Source organism: Schistocerca americana, chromosome 1 (genome assembly GCF_021461395.2).
Source record: "Schistocerca americana isolate TAMUIC-IGC-003095 chromosome 1, iqSchAmer2.1, whole genome shotgun sequence".
In the NCBI taxonomy this organism is placed as follows: Eukaryota; Metazoa; Arthropoda; class Insecta; order Orthoptera; family Acrididae; genus Schistocerca; species Schistocerca americana.
Genome location: NC_060119.1, coordinates 395,112,141 through 395,131,158, shown reverse-complemented (window position 1 = coordinate 395,131,158; position 19,018 = coordinate 395,112,141).

Genomic DNA, 19,018 nt, shown 5'->3' with positions numbered 1-19,018 from the left:
ATTGCTTACGATTGGTTTGTCCCCGTAAAGGGTAAAATGCTACAGTGAGATGACTGTGAAGAGTGGGTAACGTAGTTCTTCTGGATGACTGTGGGATCACATGGGGTGACCGTTCTCATCCGTTCCGTAGCGGTGGACAAAGATCCACAATCGGCTGTGTTCAGAGCGCACGCTTTCTTAGCGCTATGCTGTGTAAGAGACAAATCGCGCTACATATTGCTCCGTAGAATTCCTTCGAAACGTTTGTTGGCGGACCCGGATTAGTTCTTCACATTGCTGTACGTTTTCTGTCAAGATAAATTAAGCTCATCGGCGTCTCTTTGCCCGTGAGACGGAATTGAAATAGTCAGTTCTTCTATACCGCTAATCTGTGCGCTGTGGTATTCAGTTAGTGTAGAAATACTTTCAGACCCGATCACTTAACTGGTAAGCAAGTGCCACAGACAGTCGCTAAATCGTCTCCAACCGGTTTATACTACCTCCATCATAAACAACACAGGATAACAGTGTCAATGCGAAACAGAGAAGGAGACACACTAAAAAGCACATATTTACACTGAAATAAAATGAACTTAATGTGATGAAGAGTACGCTGCAATCTAGGAGACTAGTCAGGAAGAATCAACCCGCAAACAGATGGGATACGGAAGTACCAAGGAATGAAGCGATGTGCTTCAGGTTCTCTGAGGCTATAAACACTGGGATAAGATATATCAGTAGACAACTCAGTTGAAGAGGATGGACATCTCTAAAAAGGGGGCAATCATAGAAGTTGGAAAGAGAAACATAGGTAGAAAAAAGGTTACTGCGAAGAAATCATGCGTAACGGAAGAAATACACTCCTGGAAATGGAAAAAAGAACACATTGACACCGGTGTGTCAGACCCACCATACTTGCTCCGGACACTGCGAGAGGGCTGTACAAGCAATGATCACACGCACGGCACAGCGGTCACACCAGGAACCGCGGTGTTGGCCGTCGAATGGCGCTAGCTGCGCAGCATTTGTGCACCGCCGCCGTCAGTGTCAGCCAGTTTGCCGTGGCATACGGAGCTCCATCGCAGTCTTTAACACTGGTAGCATGCCGCGACAGCGTGGACGTGAACCGTATGTGCAGTTGACAGACTTTGAGCGAGGGCGTATAGTGGGCATGCGGGAGGCCGGGTGGACGTACCGCCGAATTGCTCAACACGTGGGGCGTGAGGTCTCCACAGTACATCGATGTTGTCGCCAGTGGTCGGCGGAAGGTGCACGTGCCCGTCGACCTGGGACCGGACCGCAGCGACGCACGGATGCACGCCAAGACCGTAGGATCCTACGCAGTGCCGTAGGGGACCGCACTGCCACTTCCCAGCAAATTAGGGACACTGTTGCTCCTGGGATATCGGCGAGGACCATTCGCAACCGTCTCCATGAAGCTGGGCTACGGTCCCGCACACCGTTAGGCCGTCTTCCGCTCACGCCCCAACATCGTGTAGCCCGCCTCCAGTGGTGTCGCGACAGGCGTGAATGGAGGGACGAATGGAGACGTGTCGTCTTCAGCGATGAGAGTCGCTTCTGCCTTGGTGCCAATGATGGTCGTATGCGTGTTTGGCGCCGTGCAGGTGAGCGCCACAATCAGGACTGCATACGACCGAGGCACACAGGGCCAACACCCGGCATCATGGTGTGGGGAGCGATCTCCTACACTGGCCGTACACCACTGGTGATCGTCGAGGGGACACTGAATAGTGCACGGTACATCCAAACCGTCATCGAACCCATCGTTCTACCATTCCTAGACCGGCAAGGGAACTTGCTGTTCCAACAGGACAATGCACGTCCGCATGTATCCCGTGCCACCCAACGTGCTCTAGAAGGTGTAAGTCAACTACCCTGGCCAGCAAGATCTCCGGATCTGTCCCCCATTGAGCATGTTTGGGACTGGATGAAGCGTCGTCTCACGCGGTCTGCACGTCCAGCACGAACGCTGGTCCAACTGAGGCGCCAGGTGGAAATGGCATGGCAAGCCGTTCCACAGGTCTACATCCAGCATCTCTACGATCGTCTCCATGGGAGAATAGCATCCTGCATTGCTGCGAAAGGTGGATATACACTGTACTAGTGCCGACATTGTGCATGCTCTGTTGCCTGTGTCTATGTGCCTGTGGTTCTGTCAGTGTGATCATGTGATGTATCTGACCCCAGGAATGTGTCAATAAAGTTTCCCCTTCCTGGGACAATGAATTCACGGTGTTCTTATTTCAATTTCCAGGAGTGTACTTCAGTTGGTCAATAAAAGAAGGTAGCACAAAAATGTTCAGGGAAATTTAGGAATGCGGAAATACAAGTCACTTAGGGACGAAATAAATAAGAAATGTATATAAGCTAAAGCAGAACGGCTGCTTGAAAAATAAAAGAAATACTAAATGATTGTCCGAAGGACTGACTCGGCATATAGAAAAGTTAAAGACACCCTCACTGAGATTAAAACCAAAAGTGGTGACATTAAAAGTGCATTAGGAATTCCACTGGTAAATGCATAGGAAAGAGAGGACGGACAGAAAGAATACATTGAAGATCTCTGTGAGGGGGAAGAAACATGAGTCGATATAGCAGACATAGAGGATGCAGTATTAGAATCACAATTTAAAAGAACTCCGGACGTCTAAAGATTAAAGAAAGCAGAAGGGATGGATGACATTCCATCAGAATTTCTAAAATAATTGGGGGTAGGGGCAACGAGACGACTATTCACGTTGGTGTGTAGAATGTATGAATCTGACGAAATACCGTCTGACTTTATGAAAAAATCATCCACATAAGATTGAAAGAGCTGACATGTGCGAGGATTGTCGCATATAACAATAAGAGAGGAAAACCAAGACCGAAGTACTCAGATTAAAAAGAATGTGGAAAAGAGATCAAGGCTTTCCGTCGCCCTGTTCAATCTATACACCAAAGAAGCGCTGGCGGAAATAAAAGAAAAATTCAAGAGCGAGATTAAAATCCAAGGTAAGAGGATACGAATGGTAATTTTGACTGACGACATTGCTATCCTCAATGAAAGTGAAGAAGAATCACTTAAGCTGCTGAATGGAATGAGCTGTCTAATCGGTACAGAATATGGACTGAGAGTAAATCCAAGAAAGACGAAAGTAATGAGAAGTAGCAGAAATAAGAACAGCGAGAAAAATCACGACTGTGATCACGAAGCAGATGAGGTTAAGGAATTCTGCTACGTAGGCAGCAAAATAACCAATGACTGGCGGAGCAAGGAGGATGTGAAAAGCAGACGAGCACGGGCAAAAAAGGCATTCCTCACCTAGAGAAGTCTACCAGTATCGAACGTACGTTTGGAGCACATGATTGGTTCATAGTGAAACTTGGTCTGTGGGAAATCCGGAAAAGAAGAGAATCGATGCATTTAATATGTGGTGCTACAGACGAATGTTGAAAATTAAGTGGACTGATGAGGTATGCGATGACGAGGTTCTCCGCACAATAGGCGAGGAAATGAATATATGAAAAACGCTGACAAGAAGAAGGGGCAGAATAGTACGAAATCTGTGAAGACACCAGGGAATAACTTGATAATTTGGCTGGTATTAGAGAGAACCGTAGTGGGATTGGAAATGAAGACGACGGCATAGGAGGGGAATTAGTGGCGGGTCGCATAGAACCAGCCAACTAAAAAAAAAAAAAAAAATAAAAAACGGCGATCATTTTTATGTTAATAATTTAATAATTGGCTACCAATGCTATACAATCGCTATAAAGTAATGAGGTAATGAGATGTTCAATTGACTCTTTTGTTAGAACATGTTACGCGTCTCGTGATTACGCCTATCTTCAGACATTTGTTACAAAAAAGTACAAAATATAAGTGCATAAGTGAACAGCACACTCAACACGTCTCAACGTTACAGAAAATGAGATCGGATCATATGAGTTACATACCACAAACTTCAGCTCATTCCTAACCAACCAGGCGTACGTCCTTGACAACTCAAATAAAGTATCCAATAACATATGACTGACTACAACTACGACACAAGCAGTCTTGAAGCAAAGCGTATACTGACGCTAAACAAGTCAACTAGCAGCGAAGCGCCCTAGGTATGGGGCGCTGCAAAGCAAAGCTCTACGCCTCGCATGGGCCCGTCAGTACCGACATTGGACTGTTGATGACTGGAAACATGTTGCCTGGTCGGACGAGTCCAGTTTCAAATTGTATCGAGCAGATGAACGCGCAAGGGTATGGAGATAGCCTCATGAATCCATTTACCCTGAATGTCAGCAGGGCACTGTTCAGGCTTGTGGAGGCTCTGTCATGGTGTGGGGCGTGTGCAGTTGGAGTGGTATGGACCCCATGATATGTCTAAATACGAATGCAACTCTGACAGGTGACACGTACGTAAACATCCTGTCTGATCACCTGCATTCATTCATGTCCATTATGCAGTCCAACGGACTTGGGCAATTCCTGCAGGTCAATGCGAGACCCCACACGTCCCTAATTGCTACAGAGTGGCTCTAGGAACACTCTTCTGAGTGTAAAGACTTCCGCTGGCCACCAAATTCCCCAGACATGAACATTATTGAGCATATCTGGTCTATCTTTCTACGTATTGTTCAGAAGAGACCTTCACCCCCTCGTAGTCTTACACATTTATGGGCAGCCCTGCAGGATTCAATTTCCTGCAGCACTATTTCAGAGAGTAGAGTCCATCTCACATCGTGTAGCTTCACCTCTGCGCGAACGCTGGGGCCCTACACGATTTTAGGCAGGTGTACATGTTTCTTTCCATCTTCAGTGTACAACCGCAAGATTAACACAAGCAGTAGAGTATTGCTGAAAAACATTTACAGAGATTTGTTTGAGGCAATACAATGAAAATCGAGAAACTTCCTACTATAGAAGAGTCTTCGCTTTGTCTGATAACGGCTGAAATATTGCTGGGGGCATTACTGTTCGACCTGCAATTAAGTTGGGAAATTTGTTTAAAGAGTACTACGTGGTAGTCATTCGGATGAAGTCGGGCATCGGTAAGAATTTCTGCAGGTGGTCCCATTAACGTGATCATTCGTTGGCAGCCTTTTGCCCCTAAAAGGTATTGCAGCCTTCTTTTTTTTTTTTTTTTTTAGTTAGCTGGTTCTATGCGACCCGCCACGAATTCCCCTCCTATGCCGTCGTCTTCATTCTTCATTTCCAATCCCACTACGGGATAGAGGAATTATCTCATAATCCGAATGTCGAGTGGCACGAAGGAAGCTTTCAGTGTAGCTTCAATACTTCGCAAAGCATTCAGGGCTGAACATTGAACCAATCAGTATTGTAAATGTTTTCCGGTTGTTACGTGAACGCTTATGGTCATTAGATAGAAGTAATAAGTTAGGAATGTTTCTGCTTGATTCTTGCACTGATTAAGTTGTTTTTCGGAATAAAGTGGGATAGCCTAATGAAAAGACAGGGAAGTCATTCGGCAAGCACAATGCTGTCTGACTAAAATGGCTTAAATATTCATCTGATTTCGAGCGCTCCACTAACCTTGAGGTTTCATTTAAACTGCTTACAAAAATAATCTGAATGTAAGTTTGAATCTACATCCACGTCGGCAATCTGCAGGAAACCTTTTGCTGTGGCAGATGACACTTTACATTGTCATTTCCCCTTTTCTGTTCCAGCCACCAGTCGTCTGCGAGAAGAACGATTGTAGATATGATTCATTGAAAGAATATTTAGGAAATGTAACTTGTCCACCAAGGAAGTGGGTCAAAGGGCGCTCGTTCGTCCGATCCTTGAGTACTGTTCATTAATACGGGTTCCTTACCGGGTAGGACCGATAGAAGAGATAGATAAGATACAAAGAAAAGTGACGCGTTTCTTCATGGTACCGTTTACTCGGCGCGAGAGCGTTACCGAGATGCTCAGCAAACTCCAGAGGCTGACGTTACAGGAGGGGCATTGAGCATAAAGGAGATGTTCGGTACTGAAATTTCTCTAGAGCTCTTTCTGGGAACGGCCAGACATCGTATTACATCCTACCACATACATCTCGCGAAATGACGACAACGAGAAAATTCGCCGCGCGGAGTGGCCGTGCGGTTTAAGGCGCTATGTCACATACCGAGCGGCCGCTCACGCCGGAGGTTCGATTCCTCCCTCGTGCATGGGTGTGTGTGTGTGTGTGTGTGTGTGTTTTGTTCTTAGCATAAGTTAGGTTAAGTTAGTTTAAGTAGTGTGCAAGTCTACGGACCGATGACCTCATCAGTTTGGTCCCTTAGGTATTCACACACATTTGAATATTTTTGAACGAGAAAATTCGAGAAATTAGAGTCAATATAGAGGTTTACCTCCCACGTGCCATTCGCGAGTGGAACAGAGTAAGGGGAGAAGGGGATTCAAATAGTGGTTCCAGAAGTATCCTCCACCACAGACCATTATGTGTCTTGCGGAGTATGATGCACATGTAGATACAGATGTAAGCTTGTGTGTGATCTTCAATTTCTCTGATTTTACCTTCATGCTCTTTTCGCGAAATATGCGTAGGAGGTAGAACTGTACTGGCTTATTCTCCTAGAAATGTACGACGCGTTTCGCGTTTCGTTTGCCACAAAAGTTGCTTGATCATTTCCATGGCACTTCCGTGATTCAAATGGTTCAAACGGCTCTGAGCACTATGGGACTTAACATCTATGGTCATCAGTCCCCTAGAACTTAGAACTACTTAAACCTGACTAAACTAAGGTCATCACACAACACCCAGTCATCACGAGGCAGAGAAAATCCCTGACCCCGCCGGGAATCGAACCCGGGAACCCGGGCGTGGGAAGCGAGAACGCTACCGCACGGCCACGAGCTGCGGACACACTTCCGCCCCTTTGAAATGAATCGGTAACGAAAAGCGCTACTCTTCTTTTGATCTACTATCTCTGTAAGTCTGCCTAGTAGGATCGACAGAGATTTTTTAAGCTACTAACACTTCGAGAGGATTCTCCCAGTGAATCTGCATCTGGCGTCTGCTTTATCTGCGATTAGTTTTTTTGTCTAGTCGTTACACTTTTAGTCGCTCATTATAAATACGCCCAGATATTTTGATTTCTTTCAGCTCTGTTCTAAAATCGTGTAATCATACTACACTCAGTCTCTCTGCCTATTTGTGCGCAGTATATTACATCAGCCAATCCCTGCACCGTGCGTCAGTCTTTTGGATGTTTCCCTGCATTTCATAAGCGACAGCATCATACGCGGAAAGCTTTACGGAACTTCCGACCGTATGCACTAGGTCATCTGCATATACTGTGAGAAATTACGGTCCTATAAATTTCTTTGGTGTACGACCGAACTTACTTTTATGTCCAAAGAAATGTCGCCATTAGGTGTGACGTGTGCTGTGACTAATCAAAGAACCAGTCTGATACTCCGTGTACTAGTATTTTCTTCATTAAGCGAAGGTGTCGAACTGTATCGAACGCCTACTGGAAGCCTAGGACCGCTGCACAACCAAGAGTGCCAGTACTACTGCCTACTGGGTCTCTTGGACAAAAAGAACGAACTGGATTTCAAACGAATGTTGTTTGCACAATCCATGTTGATTATTAATAAGAATATTTTCGCTTTTCAGAAATATAATTACATGAGTCAGTGATATAATCCTTTAGTTTTGAGCGTCTGTTCGACGCTACGGTACAATTGTAGAAGTAAGGAAAACAAAGAGCCATACAAGCCAACACACACATTTAAAAAAAAAAAAAAAATGCATTACTGATCTCTTCAGGCACCTATGAAAACTGAATGGCTGTATCCAACCCTCAGTGTATTACGACAGATACAATCGAGTATATTCAGGGGCCTCACGGATTTTTGTTTACTTGATGCGTGCATTCCAGCCACCGAACACACCGCTTTTGTTAGATGGGTGGAGCGCTCACAACATACAAACAGAAATCCACGAGACCAGTGAGTAAACATGGTACTTGTCCTAACGCACCGAGTGTTGGATACCACCATTCAGTCTGCATAGCGGCCTGAATATGACACTAATGTCGTGTCGAACGTGGTCGCTTACTTAACACATCTTATTAAATGTACGACTGCTGGTTTTCCTTATGTCTACAATTTCTGACCAGCCGGAGCCTCACAGCCAGTTCTGTGATGCCTCATCTACAACTACGTACATTTTTTTTTTTTTTTTTTTTGAAAATACGACATTTTGCCCATGGAGAGCGTGACTGATTATTTTGTAAATTTTTTTGTTTGACACAGTCATAACCGGTTTCGGCCATACGATGGCCATCTTCCGATTATAAAGGCGGCATACGCTGAACACGGGTTCAAAAATGGTTCAAATGGCTCTGAGCACTATGGGACTCAACTACTTTGGTCATCAGTCCCCTAGAACCTAGAACTACTTAAACCTAACTAACCTAAGGACATCACACACATCCATGCCCGAGGCACGATTCGAACCTGCGACCGTAGCGGTCGCGCGGTTCCAGACTGTGGCGCCTAGAACCGCTCGGTCACACCGGCCGGCTGCGAACACGGGTTCATGCTCTGTCAAATCATGAAACTGTGTTCAGTCTATGACGCCTTTATAATCTGAAGATGGTCATTGCATGGTCGAAACCGGTTATGACCGTGTCATGAGAATGTGATTGCGTCAATAAATAAACAAAAAAATTTTTACTACGTACACTGGCGTTACTTCACCTGTCTCAGTAAATCTGAGAAACAGAATAATTAGTTACGCTTAGAAAATTAATTAGGAGAATTGTATATAATGTTTATGAGTTGAGCGTGAGGTCCAGGGACGAACTTGAAGGCATTTTATGGATTTGGTTAGGAGTGTCAAGGACGAAGCACTGTCTTTTGTAGAGTTACAACGAATTGTAGTGTCGTAAGAACGTAGTGTTTTGATTTCTTGAGATGGAAGACTGAGATTTCCGACTAGAGTTGTTGCAGTGCACCAAAACTACATCCGAAGCTGTTCTAACCTTGCACGATACTGTGCTACCTCAAGTCGCGCTGTTGTACAGAATCCTGAGAACAACAGGAACACGCGCTATCCTACAATGTGTGCCTACCCCGTCTGAGATCCTTAATTACCGTACGGTCCTTAGTACTGTGTACGCCGGAACTAGCCCTGTAGTTTCTCAAGTACCGAAGCGGAAGCACTACAGGAGGCTGTAGTGAACACTTCAAAGCGCTACTGCACAGAGTGCCAGTGCGACGTATGTCGCTCGCTTCGCAAAAGTTGACTTAAGTTCGACTTCCGTGGAACTAGAGGCGGCCGTGAGGTGCTCGCAGCCTCTGGCCAGGGAAAAAGTCCAGCGACTGCGTGTGGAGGAGTAGGGCAGCCATTAGGGCGCGCCATTTGGCGCGGGACGAGCCCCGCCTGAGGCCTCGTTACTGCGGGACTCCCCGGGGGCGCCCCGCGCTGCCTGCCACTCTAATTAAAAACATGGCAGGCGGTCCGCAGCGCCGCGCCGCGCCGGGCGTGCGCACTTCTCGTAACTGCCGCTGGGTCCACAGGCGCAAAGGGCAGTTCCACTGCACTTCCCCTCCGCCTAGACGGACTCCGGCGCCACGAAATGTCACGCAATTGTAATTGCGAAAGGGAGCACCGAAGGGCGCGCTGTGTACTCACCCCACCGACACGCAGGCGCCTCTTCGGAATTTATTAATTCGGATGTCAGAAATTTTAATTTTAATTTAATTGCAGAAGCAGGCGGTCGCCCTTGGTAGTAAATTAGTTCAAAGCGACTTTTTAGTCTACGTGAACCTCTTTAGAGCATCTCTCAGGATTAGCTTTCTAGAAGCGTTCCACTAATACAGCTTTCTATTCGAAAACGGTGGACAAATTGTAGATAGCTAAAAGTATCACGGAGCAGCAGCTAGAGGCGGTAACTTAACTATATCATCTTACTGTCACCACTGCACAAACGTCAAGCTACACTATGTCATCACATGTATTGAGACACCTGGCTGATAATAACTAACAAGTTCGTGGCGTATCCATGGGTAATGCTGGAATTCAATATGGTGTTTTTCCACCCTTAGCCTTGATGACAGCTTCCACTCCCGCAGGCATACGTTCAACCAGGTGCTGGAAGGTTGCTTGGGGAATGGCAGCCCATTCCTCACGGAGTGCAGCACTGTGTTGTGTTACACCGTCAGCTGCTGCTGGTCCAGTCACTCCAAGCCGCGAGCAGCGCGGCGGAAGTCCTTATCAGCTCTCATTAAAAACCGGAAGTTAATTTTCCTCAATTATCGCGCTACCAGCTCTTTAAACTCCATAAGAATAACACAGACCGGAAGTCAATTCTTCTGCAACACGGATCAAGTAAATATAAGGCACGCTGTTCAAGCACAACAATCGTGCAACAATGCAGTAAAGCATTCTTCTGCAACACGGGTCTAGTAATACTAGGACCCGTGTAGTGTTGCAGCGGCCAGAAACTAAGTCCGAATTCAAGGTCAAGCGCAGTAAAACGCGTAACACACAATACCCACCCACCGTCCCCTCTCCTAAACTCAGTAGACCACCCAAACAGTACGTATACTGTTTAATTAAGTAATTTTTAAGCAATTATTCGTTATCAGCACCGTAATCTCCATAAGAATAACACAGACCGGAAGTGAATTCTTCTGCAACACAGATCAAGTAAATATACGGCACGCTGTTCAAGCACAACAATCGTGCAACAATGCCGTAACAATGGCGTAACGCACGTAATATGCGAGCCGAAAGCCATCCTATGAAATGGCCTCCCACCCCCCAGGGGACGTAACCCCTGAAACCCACAGTACAAAAACAAAAAAACTACCGAAAATAAATAATTGTGGAACACGGGTCTCGTAATACTAGGACCCGTGTTGTGTTGCACCGTCAGCTGCTGCATTGTTTTACTGCGCTTGACCTTGAATTCGGACTTAGTTTCTGGCCGCTGCAACACAACACGGGTCCTAGTATTACTAGACCAGTGTTGCAGAAGAATTGACTTCCGGTTGCGTAACGGCGGTGATAATGTCGCTCGACGAGGCCTGGCGCAAAGTCGGCCTTTCAAAACATCCCAAAGGTGTTCTATAGCATTAAAGTCAGGACGCTGAGCAGGCCAGCCCATTACAGGGATGTTATTGTCGTGTAACCAGCCCGCCACAGGCCGTGCATTATGAACAGGTGCTCGATCGTGTTGAAAGATGCAGTTGCCATCCCCGAATTTCTCTTCAGCAGTGGTAAGCAAGAAGTTTCTTAAAACATCAGTGTAGGCCTGCGCTGTGACATTGCCACGCAAAACAACAAAGGGTGCAAGCCTTCTCCACGAGAAACACGACCACACCATAACACCACCGCCTCCGAATTTTATTGTTGGCGCTACACACGCTGGCAGATGATATTCACCACGCATTCACCATACCCACACCCTGCTATAGGATCGCCACACTGTGTACCGTGATTCGTCACTCCACACAACGTTTTTCCACTGTTCAATCGTCCAATGTTTACTGTCCTTACACCAAGCGAGGCATCGCTTGGCATTTATCAGCGTGATGTGTGGCTTATGAGCAGTCGCTCGACCATGAAATCCAAGTTTCCTCACCACCCGCCTAATTTTCATAGTACCTGCAGTGGATCCTGATTCAGTTTGTAATTCCTGTGTGATGATCTGAAAAGATGTCTGCTTATTACACATTACGACCCTCTTTAACTGTCGGAGGTCTCTGTTAGTCAACAGACGAGATCGGCCTCTGTGCTTTTGCGCTGTAAGTGTCCCTTCACGTTTCCACTTCACTATCACATCGGAAACAGTGGACCTACGGAATTTAGGAGTGTGGTTATATCACGTACAGACGTATGACACAACTAACACTCAGTCACCTGACCACGTTCAAAGTCCGTGAGTTCCGCGGAGCGCCCCAGTCCGCTCTCTCACTATGATTACTAAGGTCGTTAATATGGAGTACCTGGCAGTAGGTAGCAGCACAGAGCACCTAATATGGAAAACGTATGTTTCTGGGGGTGTCCGGATACTTTTGATCACATAGTGTACTGTATCGATTTCAGTAAGAATCGACTTACATTCGTCATCCTACCATTCTATAGTAAGTTTACCATGGTTTCGCTAAGTCACTTTGAAAGTTTCCACCCCATTCTTGCTATATTTCAGTGGTTATTAGCGGTCACAAATTTATAGGTAATCGGAAATTATTCATGTGGGGCTGAACTGCTCGCATACGGAATGTTAAAAGCTACGATAGCGTCCCTGTTGCGAGTTCTTGCAGTTTGACTATTGTTCAATGCACTCTAATAGATAATTAGATGTAAGTAATACAGATGTAAGATTAGATGTAAGTAATACTGATGAACGACACATGTAATTATAGTCAATGTTACACAGAAATATCAACACTAACATGCCTCAGTCGGCACTCACATACGACACTGCCTTTGCAGTATTACTTTTCTCTGATTGGTGCCCCTTTTTTATTATTTATTATACCTTACTAAAAGGTATCAGATATATTATATAATGGTAAGACAGAGATTTAGGAACCAGGTTTTAAATTGTAAGACATTTCCAGGGGCAGATAAGGACTCTGACCACAATCTGTTGGTTATGAACTGCAGATTAAAATTGAAGAAACTGCAAAAAGGTGGGAATTTAAGGAGATGGGATCTGGATAAACTGACTAAACCAGAGGTTGTACAGAGTTTCAGGGAGAGCATAAGGGAACAATTGACAGCTGTGGGGGAAAGAAGTACAGTAGAAGAAGAATGGGTAGCTTTGAGGGATGAAGTAGTGAAGGCAGCAGAGGATCAAGTAGGTAAAAAGACGAGGGCTAGTAGAAATCCTTGAGTAACAGAAGATATATTGAATTTAATTGATGAAAGGAGATAATATAAAAATGCAGTAAATGAAGCAAGCGAAAAGGAATACAAACGTCTCAAAAATGAGATCGACAGGAAGTGCAAAATGGCTAAGCAGGGATGGCTAGAGGACAAATGCAAGGATGTAGAGGCGCATATCACTAGGGGTAAGATAGATACAGCCTACAGGAAAATTAAAGAGAAATTTGGAGAAAAGAGAACCACTTCTATGAATATCAAGAGCTCAGATGGAAACCCAGTTCTAACCAAAGAAGGGAAAGCAGAAAAATGGAAGGAGTATATAGAGGGTCTATACAAGGGCGATATACTTGAGAACAATATTATAGAAATGGAAGAGAATGTAGATGAAGGCGAAATGGGAGATACGATACTGTGTGAAGAGTTTGACAGAGCACTGAAATACCTGAGTCGAAACAAGGCCCCCAGAGTAGACAACATTCCATTAGAACTACTGACGGCCTTGGCAGAGCCAGTCCTGAAAAAACTCTACCATCTGCTGAGGAAGATGTATGAGACCGGTGAAGTACCCTCAGACTTCAAGAAGAATATAATAATTTCAATCCCAAAGAAAGCAGGTGTTGATAGATGCGAAAATTACCGAACTATCAGTTTAATAAGTCACAGCTGCAAAATACTAACACGAATTCTTTACAGACGAATGGAAAAACTGGTAGAAGCCGACATCGGGGAAGATCAGTTTGGATTCCGTAGAAATATTGGAACACGTGAGGCAATACTGACCTTACGACTTATCTCAGAAGAAAGATTAAGGAAAGGCAAACCTACGTTTCTAGCATTTGTAGACTTAAAGAAAGCTTTTGACAATGTTAACCGGAATACTCTCTTCCAAATTCTTTTGGTGGCAGGGGTAAAATACAGGGAGCGAAAGGCTATTTACAATTAGTACCTGTTATAAGAGTCGAGGGACATGAAAGGGAAGCAGTGGTTGGGAAGGGAGTGAGACAGGGTTGAAGCCTCTCCCCAATGTTATTCAATCTGTATATTGAGCAAGCAGTAAAGGAAACAAAAGAAAAATTCGGAGTAGGTATTAAAATCCATGGAGAAGAAATAAAAGCTTTGAGGTTTGCCGATGACATTGTAATTCTGTCAGAGACAGCAAAGTACTTGGAAGAGCAGTTGAATGGAATGGACAGTGTCTTGAAAGGAGGATATAAGATGAACATCAACAAAAGTAAAACGAGGATAATGGAATGTAGTCGAATTAAGTCGGGTGATGCTGAGGGAATTAGATAAGGAAATGAGACACTTAAAGTAGTAAAGGAGTTTTGCTATTTGGGGAGCAAAATAACTGATGATGGTCGAAGTAGAGAAGATATAAAATGTAGACTGGCAATGGCAAGGAAAGCGTTTCTGAAGAAGAGAAATTTGTTAACATCGAGTATAGATTTAAGTGTCAGGAAGTCGTTTCTGAAAGTATTTGTATGGAGTGTAAACATGTATGGAGTGAAACATGGACGATAAATAGTTTGGACAAGAAGAGAATAGAAGCTTTCGAAATGTGGTGCTACAGAAGAATGCTGAAGAATAGATGGGAAGATCACATACCTAATGAAGAGGTATTGAATATAATTGGGGAGAAGGGGAATTTGTGCCACAACTTGACGAGAAGAGGGGACCGGTTGGTAGGACATGTTCTGAGGCATCAAGGGATCACAAATTTAACACTGGAGGGCGGCGTGGAGGGTAAAAATCGTAGAGGGAGACCAAGAGATGAAAACACTAAGCAGATTCAGAAGTATGTAGGTTGCAGTAGGTACTGGGAGATGAAGAAACTTGCTCAGGATAGGGTAGCATGGAGAGCTGCATCAAACCAGTCTCAGGACTGAAGACCAGAAGAACAACAACAATATACCTTCCTTATAGTTTTCTAGCGACAGAGTGACAGTTTCAGTTGTTTCTCATTGACTACATTCCTTTACTTTTGTTTTATCATTTCACCAAGCCTTTCCTTCCTTCTTAAGGCTATATTCAAGTACGATATGTATCACCCTGCTGCTGGGCAAGCTGAGACAGACTCGACGGAGTGCAAGTGATTACAGGGTAATTACCAGTAAGAAAATCCAATTGTGGGCGTGGAAATTAGACTAATGGGAGGGCGGCCGGAAAGATAGCGCCACCGAATGGTGTGTGTCTAAGTCCTTCCCGAACGTCAAAGACAGTTTACAATCGCACCTGGACAAGCCCACTAAGGGGTTCAAATGGTTCAAATGGCTCTGAGCACTATACGACTTAACATCTGAGGTCATCAGTCCCCTAGAACTTCGAACTACTGAAACCTAACTAAGCTAAGGACATCACACACATCCATGCCCGAGGCAGGATTCGAACCTGCGACCGTAGTGGTCGCGCGGACCAGACTGAAGCGCCTAGAACCGCTTGGCCACACCGGCCGGTCCACTAAGGGGAAAGTATACTTCATTACCAGACATGGTCCTTATCCGGTCCCCTGCAAAGAAGACGGAGATGGGCACTAACCCCCTGCAACTACGGAATAATAGGGCTGAACATGTTGTGCTTCATTGTAATTGATACCAAACAGAAAGAAGGAACGGATTCTATGACTTGGGCAGAGTTGATCAACATATCGAAGGATGCAAGGTCTTACTCTGATGCCGATAGAATATCAAGACCACTGCAGTATCAGTCTGACAACAAGGAAGATACGGTTATTGACGCCGAAGTACGAGATAACAAATCGCGTCCTGGCAATAGAAGTGTCTCAAGTCAAAAACCGCCAATTTTTAGTTTGTTGTTGTTGTTGTGGTCTTCAGTCCTGAGACTGGTTTGATGCAGCTCTCCATGCTACTCTATCCTGTGCAAGCTTCTTCATCACCCAGTACCTACTGCAACCTACATCCTTCCGAATCTGTTTAGTGTATTCATCTCTCGGTCTCCCTCTACGATTTTTACCCTCCACGCTGCCCTCCAATACTAAATTGGTGATCCCTTGATGCCTCAGAACATGTCCTACCAACCGATCCCTTCTTCTAGTCAAGTTGTGCCACAAACTTCTCTTCTCCCCAATCCTATTCAATACCTCCTCATTAGTTACGTGATCTACCCACCTTATCTTCAGCATTCTTCTGTAGCACCACATTTCGAAAGCTTCTATTCTTTTCTTGTCCAAACTAGTTATAGTCCATGTTTCACTTCCATACATGGCTACACTCCATACAAATACTTTCAGAAACGACTTCCTGACACTTAAATCTATACTCGATGTTAACAAATTTCTCTTCTTCAGAAACGATTTCCTTGCCATTGCCAGTCTACATTTTATATCCTCTCTACTTCGACCCTCATCAGTTATTTTGCTCCCTAAATAGCAAAACTCCTTTACTACTTTAAGTGTCTCATTTCCTAATCTAATTCGCTCAGCATCACCCGATTTAATTTGACTACATTCCATTATCCTCGTTTTGCTTTTGTTGATGTTCATCTTATATCCTCCTTTCAAGACACTGTCCATTCCGTTCAACTGCTCTTCCAAGTCCTTTCCTGTCTCTGACAGAATTACAATGTCATCGGCGAACCTCAAAGTTTTTACTTCTTCTCCATGAATTTTAATACCTACTCCGAATTTTTCTTTTGTTTCCTTTACTGCTTGCTCAATATACAAATTGAATAACATCGGGGAGAGGCTACAACCCTGTCTCACTCCTTTCCCAACCACTGCTTCCCTTTCATGCCCCTCGACTCTTATAACTGCCATCTGATTTCTGTACAAATTGTAAATAGCCCTTCGCTCCCTGTATTTTATACCTGCCACCTTCAGAATTTGAAAGAGAGTATTCCAGTTAACATTGTCAAAAGCTTTCTCTAAGTCTACAAATGCTAGAAACGTAGGTTTGCCTTTTCTTAATCTTTCATCTAAGGTAAGTCGTAAGGTTAGTATTGCCTCACGTGTTCCAACATTTCTACGGAATCCAAACTGATCTTCCCCGAGGTCCGCTTCTACCAGTTTTTCCATTCGTCTGTAAAGAATTCTCGTTAGTATTTTGCAGCTGTGACTTATTAAACTGATAGTTCGGTAATTTTCACACATGTCAACACCTGCTTTCTTTGGGATTGGAATTAATATATTCTTCTTGAAGTCTGAGGGTATTTCGCCTGTCTCATACATCTTGCTCACCAGATGGTAGAGTTCTGTCATGAATGGCTCTCCCAAGGCCATCAGTAGTTTTTAGTTTATGTCACTGAAAAATACGTTCCTCAATGTGCGTCGACGTCCACGAAAAACATGACATATGTATCTTGCAATTTGCCGACTCAGGGCAGTTGTGTCAGTTTTGTTGCAGGCCACTTCACGATTCGCTACGGGAAGAGCAGCGTCGTTTCAGCCTTGCTACTGGTCGGTGTACGAGGATCAATCAAGAACTTCAGCAGGCAGCACACTCTGTGTTGTGAGGCTTTTCATATATACAGTAAGTTGAACGTAATTTCTACGTGGGTTGCCCAGAAAGCCGAAAACAATGCTACGATTGCGAGACGTTAGTATGTATTATTAGAAGCCTCCTGACAAGGGAACCTCCCCATCGCACTCCCTTCAGATTTAGTTATAATTTGGCACAGTGGATAGGCCTTGAAAAACTGAACACAGATCAATTGAGAAAACAGGAAGAAGTTGTGTGGAACCATGAAAAAACAAGCAAAATATAAAAACTGAGTAGTCCATGGGCAATCTATACAACATCAAGGAGTACGGGAACGCAGGCGCTCCGTGGTCCGTGGTTAGCGTGAGCAACTGCGGAGCGAGAGGTCCTTGGTTCAAGTCTTCCCTCGAGCGAAAAGTTTACTTACTTTATTTTTGCAAAGTTATGATCTGTCCGTTTGTTCATTGACGTCTCTGTTCACTGTAATAGTTTAGTGTCTGTGTGTTGCGACCGCACCCCAAAACCGTGCGATTAGTAGACGAAAGGACGTGCCTCTCCAATAGGAACCGAAAACATTTGATCGCAAGGTCATAGGTCAACCGATTCCTCCACAGGAAAACACGTCTGATATATTCTATACGACACTGGTGACGGCATGTGCATCACATGACAGGAATATGTTGTCGACCCACCTAACTTGCACAATTGGCGAATGGGTAAAGAGATTCTTCTACCTTGCCCGATTTAGGTTTCCTTGTGGATGTGATAATCACTTCCAAATAAGTGATGAAAACATAAGAGTGTGTCACATAAACTGCAACAAATGAATGCAACAGTTTCACAGTCGCACAGTTTTCTCTGTGCTCTGTCAAAACATATGTTTTTAAAGTTTACAAATTTTTCCGTGTGTAGACCGTCAAATCCTGCATATGTCCAAGCAAATCTGAACATGTCCTGGAATTTTGGAGAGAGAAGTTGATTATGTGTGAGTGTCTGAACTCCGATAATTGTCTGAAAATAAAAAGATTAAACGTTTCACTCGAGGGAAGACTTACTTGAACCAAGGATCTCTCCTTCCGCAGCTGCTCACGCTAACCACGGGACCACGGCGCTCCTGTGCTCACATCGTCCTTGATGTTGCCTATGTTACCCATGGGCTACTCAGTTTGTATATTTTGCTTATTTTTTCATAGTTCCACACAACGTCTTCCTGTTTTCTCGATTGATCAGTTTTTCAAGGCCTATCCACTGTGCCAACTTGTAACTAAATCTGAGGGTGGTGCGATGGGGAGGTTCCCTTGTGAGTAAGCGCGCCAAGTTTCCGTCACTTCCGACAGATAGCGTAGCTGCAGGACAGTTTCAAAATGGTGTACGTTGCAAACAACGTGGCGTCAAATTTTTCACCGCAGAGAAAGGAACGGTGGGGAATATTCACAAACGCTTCTGCAGAGTCTATGGAGCCTCTGCTGCCTTAGAAGTAGAGTTAGTCGCTGGGTACGGAGGGTGAGGGCACCAGAAGGCAGTTCGGGTAGACCATCAACGGCTGTCACACCTGATATGTTGCAAAGAACTGATGCCATTCGCGAGAATAGACACATTATGACACGGCAGTTGGCGTTGCATCTGTCAATCAGCAAAGGAAGTGTGGATGCAAAAGAAGTGTTAGGTACTTAAAAGTGTGTGGTAGATGGGTCCCACGGTCTCTAATCATGCAAGAAAAAAACATTTGTCCTGATTTATTGCACCGTT